Source organism: Cydia pomonella, chromosome 3 (assembly GCF_033807575.1).
Source record: "Cydia pomonella isolate Wapato2018A chromosome 3, ilCydPomo1, whole genome shotgun sequence".
Classification (NCBI taxonomy): domain Eukaryota; kingdom Metazoa; phylum Arthropoda; class Insecta; order Lepidoptera; family Tortricidae; genus Cydia; species Cydia pomonella.
Genome location: NC_084705.1, coordinates 29,442,292 through 29,449,686, shown reverse-complemented (window position 1 = coordinate 29,449,686; position 7,395 = coordinate 29,442,292). Strand labels below are relative to the sequence as shown.

The 7,395-nt window shown below is 35.9% G+C and overlaps 1 long non-coding RNA gene across 1 annotated transcript; it reads right to left on the bottom strand.

Moving 5' to 3' along the window:
- Positions 1–5,471: 5,471 nt before the first annotated feature.
- On the bottom strand, positions 5,472–6,858 carry LOC133516504 (uncharacterized). The gene is made up of 2 exons (XR_009799240.1): positions 6,508–6,858; positions 5,472–6,279 (listed from the first exon to the last, which is right to left on the bottom strand). It is a non-coding gene; the product is annotated as an uncharacterized LOC133516504 (long non-coding RNA).
- Between the last annotated feature and the right edge of the window lie 537 nt (positions 6,859–7,395).

The window sequence follows — 7,395 nt, the reverse complement described above, 5'->3', positions numbered from 1 at the left end:
AAAGCATCAGAATTTCACATTTTTTGTTGTTTTTAATTAAAAAATGTAATAAAAATATAGTGAATCCCAATTCCGGAACCAGAATTGGAAAACATCTGATATTGCAAGCCCTACTGTTGACAGCTCGTTTTGCAGGTTGACGGCCATTTTGATCCAACGTTAGGAAGTATGGATAAGACTTCTGAATTTTTATAAATGTTTTAGTTTATTTGTTTGATTTAATTTAAAGAAACAAAATTCGACTTCAGTTTAAATTATTTATTGGTTATTTCAAGTAAACTTCTTAACGATTACAACTGTAAAGTACAGTCCATGCTCCTGTCCTCGGAGGAAAGACCTTTGAGGTCTTGAAATAAGGTAGAACCATCATCAAATAGTACGTAAAGTTTACCCTTGTATTTGGTATCACACGTGCCGCTTCAATACGACACCCCATGCAAATTCCAAGGTCATTTTGTATTTGGCTCGCAGCAACATGGTTCTACCCCCTTATTCAAAAACGTCTACTAAAGTTGACAAGGCGCTAATAATCATTTGTCCCATTTCATCATACCAATACGTCGGAAAGGGATAAACGATTATTGGCGGCTTGTCAACTTTAGTATACGCTTATGAATAAGGGGGTTAGTGTTTTCTTTCTTAAGACTGACTCCCGCTTGGCCAAAAGTGTTTAGCTGATCGTAGAACCTCACCTTAACCTGGAGGTTTAAGTGCGTCTTTCCGGCATTTCCGCGGATGCCCTATTTGAATGACAACTAGCCTACTATTAATGGGTCGACCCTCGAAATGTTTCCGGGTTCGATTTCCGAGTGAAAACGATTTATTACCCTAATAGGGGTTATGTCATAATGGGGTCTGAAGTCAGGAATGTGATTGAATTAACTTATTATTCACAGTTTCTATTATAAACGCGATTTTCTAATGACACGTAGGGCGATGCGGATGCGAATGTAAAAAGGTGTACGGCCCGATTCGAAGAATGAGATACGACAACGATAAGTTCTGGTTTAGATAAGTTCTCCTTTAGATATCGTTTGTATGTCGCATAATTTATTATTTATTTCCAAAATAGTTGTACAGCATAACAGTATATACTAAGTCACTGCAAAACTACAAACAAATTGAAACAAATATAGGTGAACTAATAATATTATGTACGATTACTAATTAGACATCGACAGTTTCTGGGCAGGTTACCACACTAAGACTTGCCCTAACTACACTACACTAAGAATAATTGACAGAAGCAGCTCGATTCGGACAACCAATGTCACTTTGACGTTAGAAAAATCGTAGACAGATCTTATTGGGATCACAGCGCAATCGAAATAAAGGTCAATTATGACATGTCGTTTAGTTATCGATTTTTTTAAAGATCTTTCCAAGATCTTAAACGTGTCTTGATCATTCTTCGAATCGGGCCGTTAGATTATTGGCGAAATATGCTAAGCTCATGAAAAATTGACAACACCATATTTCTGTACCACATTTCTAGCAAATAAATTTCTAATGCCTAATTTCCGATTACTGGTTTCCAAGTTATAAATTTCTAAGTTCAAAATTTATAATTTCTAATTGACGTAGGCACAGTCAGCGAAGTTAGCTCAGCATCTCTGCATACTAAATATATATGAAAATTTGCTATACTAATGGTTTTTCTGACTTCATGTTTCTGGGTTGTCCTGCTAAAACACCATTTTATTTCAGCATTCCTCACCGTCGGGAACATACAACCACAGGAATTAGCGCCATTCCTAAACTTCTTCAACCCCTGGACCACAGACGTTCAGTCTCTGTCCAGTATAAACATCACCGACAGCACCTGCTCGGAATGCCCGCATGTCTATCTACCAGTGTGTGGAAGTAACAACAGAACATTTACAAACGAATGTTTCATCAACTGCCTTAATTATAAATTCAAAAGTAGGCCCACACATGTGAAGGTTAAGAAATACAGAATGGGGCCTTGCGAAGTATTTGAGGGCACCAATGCTGTGTTTTAATTAATAATGTCGCGGAAAGATTCAACTATTGCTAAATTTCCACATGGAAAATTTTTTTTTTATATTTTTTAGGTATGGGTATCGAAAGGTCCCATTTACAAAATGAAATTTTCCTTTATTACCTGAGACATTTTCACGAAATTTCCAACTTTTTAGAAGCTTTCCGCAACATGGACATATCTGCAGTTTTAACTGTTTTTAGTTTCTGAAGAAATAAATTTGGGGATTAAAATGGTATTGAAGTTTTATGAATGTAGCTAAAAACAGGCGAAAGGCGAAAGGCGTTGATTTCATTGTTTTAAAATAAATGAAAATTGGAGAAGCTTACTGTCTCAGGCAAGGCACATAATCTAGACACGTGGTAGCGTGTCCAGCCAACTTCAAAGAAAAAGGAACTGGCGACGCAACCGTGTGTAATATTACACGAACCATTTCGAGCTACTTTTGACCCCTTCGCAACTTGAAACCTATTTAACCTACACACATGAAATTTGGCAGAGTTATTCAAACCCCATAGCTTGTCTAAAATAAAAAAAATTATAGATGTAGCTCAATCAGTTATTGATATATTAATGTTTTAAAACCGGAATTTATGTGACTGACTGACTTATAGATCAAAAACCTAACCTACTTCCAGGTGACCTAGAAAATTGAAATTTGGCACCAAGGTAGGCTATTAGGTGTGCATAGGGGAAAAAAATACACCGAAGTGCGACTGTGGAGCACCCGTACAGTCCATTTACCACATTGTCCATGAGTGTCCAAAAAGAAAGTACAAGGGAGATCCTCTGGAGTTACTTAAGCTAAGCGAAAACGCAGCCCATTGGGTGAAGACCTTAGATATTAATTTGTAAATTTGTAAAGCGACCAAGAATTGAAATATGCCATACGACTAAATAAAGGGGGAAAAATGAAACCTGAAATTCCTGAAAATTATTCAAAATTTGATAGAAAAAAAATCGAGCTGATTCTGTCTTTTATACGACATAAAAACGTAATCTAAATGAGAACTTATCTAAACCAGAACTTATCGTTATCGTATCCCATTCTTCGAATCGGGCCGAAAGACTAGTCAACTGTATAGCTGCTGCTCGACGCAATGTTGGCGCAGCTGCGCAGATACATATTTTTGTCTAGCGCTGACTAGACGCCGACGCTCAAAAGACGCTAGTGTGGGGAAGCACATACTGGGTTATTAGAGAATAAGTAGATAATATATTTAAGACGATAGGGAGGCCCAATACCCTTGAGCGTCTGGGCCTCGGGGCGAAGTTAAGCGCTTTGTCCCCGCGGTACCCCTCTCATGACGATTGTACGTAAATTTGTCTATCGGCACCAACACGACGTTCAAAGAATAAGATGCAGCGCAGAAGCGCGCGGTTGGTGCTATACTCGTATTTGTGTATCATCTTTTGCAGACGTGTTGTTTGATATGAGTAAGTAGATCATACATTTGGTGAAGATCGTAAATTATAATAAAAATATTCCCCCTTATACATACAACTCTACAAGCCTCAGTTAGTTAATTCATCCTTATCTTTCTTACAAATTAGTACGTCAAACTGACAGATTAAGACAAAAATTAATATTAGATATTGAATTGAAGCTTGTATTTCTAAATAACGCCATAGTTAATTTATAAACTAAGTATTACGTTTTTAGAATTGGTACCTATTAGACTAATGTTATTATTCGAGTAGTTGTTTGATAAATAAAATAAATGCCTTGATTCGTAATATATGAACCACAAGTATTTATTTACGGAATAACTACAAAATCGTACTATTTTTTTTTTAAAGTGAAACTATAAACTTTACAAACAAAGTCAAATGTTAAGATTGTAGTGTATAAAATGAACATTCATATATTTTTTTCTAATTGTTTGTTGACCCATTTAGAAGAAATAACTAAAACAAATCGCCAAAACAGCGCGTAGCGCCTTAAGATGACTCTAATGCGTATTCATTAGTAAAATTAATCTTTATGCCACCCCACACTAGCGTCTTTTGAGCGTCGGCGTCTAGTCAGCGCTACGGGAAATGACGTCTCTGCGCAGTTGCGCCAACGTTGCGTCGAGCAGCAACCATACAGTTGACTAGACGCCGACGCTCGGGAGATGCTAGTGTTCACCCTACACTACAACCCTGTTATGCGTTCTAAAAACGCAAATTACGACCTGCATCAAGATAAACTATTTTGTGAATAAATTATTATTGCGTAATATTAACGTCAATATAAATTTTATAATGATATTCATATTTCGAGCATCTCCGAAAAAACAGGAATTTGATTTGACCTCATTTCTAGTATCAGTTGAGATGACCTTTTATTGAGTGTGTGATTAAATCCCGCATTAGTCGTCGGATCATGCGGTTCCTGAACAAAATCATAGAGAGCTTTTAATATTTATGTGTACATAAAGCAATGTACACAATTAGGCATTATAACACTCGTGTGGTGTTTTTAGGACACTCGCTTACAGCTTCTTTTATAATCCCACACTCTTTGCCTTTCATTATGAAGCAGTCAAGTAAAGTACTATTGTACAACGAAGTGCATATAAATTAGTATTTAAAACGATGTTGTTATATGAACCGTAATAGCTTGTTTACGTGAGGTTTTTTGCGCAAAATGATGAATTTAGTGCAAAGTACAGGTAAAACAAAAAACACGTCAAAATGACACCATTCTATCGTGTTTTCAAAAATAAATTACATAAAAATACATATGTACTTACAGGATTCAACTACTTTTTTCTTTTTAAATTTATTTTTGTAAAAATGGATTATGTACGAGTATATAGATCTGTTCTTATGCTGTAGGAACTTGTATGTGTATATTAAGTTGGGCAAAAACTTTTTTATAATTTATTACATTTATATAAGTGAGAACCTGTAATTGGCTCTGTAATTCTATTCTAAGTTCTAGATATATTTAGCGCTGTTGGTTTTCCATATACTAAATTAAAATAAAATAAAATAAATTACACAAATAGTCATGTATATGTATAGTCTAGATATATTTAGCGCTGTTGGTTTTCCATATACTAAATTTAATAAAAAAATAAAAAAATAAAAAAAAAAAAATAAAAAAAATTAAAATAAAATAAAATAAAATAAATTATACAAATAGTCATGCTACCAATGCGTTATATTTTCAACAACATAATCGCCAGGAATCACCTTCTCCACATCCTTTCGCGGCGTATTTTTCCAATTTCTCGGCATTATAATACTCAAATTCCGTTCCATGTCTCTCCTATACTTAATACAGGGGCCCAGTCTCCTCAAGGATTTTTTAGCACAGATCAGGACGCAATGATTCGGATAGGTAACGCCCTCTTCACTGCAACACGGCCAATAGACTCTGGGACAGTAGCAATCCATCATCTTCTCTAAGTCTTCGAAATCCCCGTTTCGCCACTCGTAGGGGTATATTAGATTGTAAGTTTTCATTATTGCGTGTGGGTCTGAGATTTGTTGAGCGATTGGGTAGATAAAAGATGCAATGAGTACTGTAAAATCATTTTAATTTATTAGTAAAATACACTACAATACAATGCAATACAATACAATACAAAACAATATAACATCATTTTTAAGAAAAAAAACCGATAATGAGTGAGACCGGTGAAAGAAAGATTATTGTTGATTTTGAATTTTATACAATGGTGAGTAGGTATTGCAAATGCAATGAAAGAAACCTATCACCAAATTATTCGGCCTCATGGTGTGCGTTTCATAATCTTAATTTATTCTTTTATATAAATAGAATATGACGAAATGATTGTAATAACCTGCAAATTGTAGCATGAATATTTCTTCCATACTTGATACAATTATGTGTACACACACATTGACGCAAAAGTGCCTATCACGCTTGCTGCTTTTCCGCGTTGAACAGCGATGGACAACATCTGCACCAGCCGGCCTAGCCAAGGTGACAATTGCTATCGCTTCGACAACGAATCGCTTTGTGTCTCTCTATCACTCTATCATATTAGTGCGGCAGTAACAGTTGCGTTTCGATCGCTACGGGGCGTAAGCGATTTGCACGTTGGCTACGCGGCCAGGAATGACAGGAGCGAATTTTTTAAGAAGCCCTATTACGTTGCACAATAGTATTTTATACAATAGTGATATAATTGAGAGCTTTTCAGTCGAGTACCGTGTAAAGGCTACGAAGCTTGCTAAGTGGCCTTATTGGGTACGAGATTGAAAAGCTTGATTATATCACTATTGTATACAATACTTTTTCCACGAGAGACAAAATAATACTTTACAGTACATATGGGGCTACTTTATAGCACTAGTGCGAGAAGTAGCATATTATTTTACTGTGTCGAACATTTAAAGGGCCATATGTACTGTAAAACGTTGTACGATACATGTGCGAATAGGTAATTCGCAACTCGTGTCGATTTAAAACACTCCCTTCGGTCGTGTTTTAATTTATCGCCACTTGTTTCGAATTTCCTATTTTTCGCACTTGTATCGTAATGTACTATTAAACTAATAGAATCATATACATTAGGTAAACAAACCGAAAGTACTATTTAAGAGTCGCGAGCAATCGCGATATCTTCGTACTCGTACGCACTGTTGTCGCCGCCGGGGCCCGGCGGGTTGGTCAACAACACCTCGTAACTCATGAGGCCCTGGTACTTGCTCCTTGCTAAATTCAATTTTTAACCAATTTTTTTCTCGATTTTGGCCACCGTAGCCTATGGAGACTAAACAAGCAACGCTAAGCGGTTTTCGTAGTCTATGGATGTTGATATATCAAGCGTGGCACATGTGCGTTTATGACTTATGAAGCAATTGTTTCTACTATACAACCTAAAATAAATAAATAATTTGTTCTATCGTTCTGTTGCGGCGAGTTGTGATTGGTCAACTTTATTATAGTTGACTAAATTGTTTCGAAATGAATATTATAGTTGAGTTGGGATACTCTAAATGAAAAGTACCCAATTACAGTTTGGTATACGAAATCTTAATTCAAGCATTACAATCGACGAGAAGAAAAAATAAAATTTTTGTATAAAATATCATATTAGATGAAATCTTACCAATTTGAATCCACATTGTAGACTGCTAACTGTCTTCAATGCGTGTCTTCAGTCAATTCCAGAAGCTTGATTATCTTGATATGGACATCATTGGAATCTAGAAAATGTGCTAGTGTATTTGTGTGTGTGTGTGTTTTTCGTAACACAGACAGTTACGTGATTATGCGCAACAGTATACAATGTGTTTGTACACGTATAGTGCAGCCGTTAACCACGTATAGTACAATCAATTTTATCGACAAATCACCCCTCAGACCTATGTTTTTTCTCAACCACTTTAAAAATGGACGCCTTCAAAGTTTATGGCGCCAAACACGACTG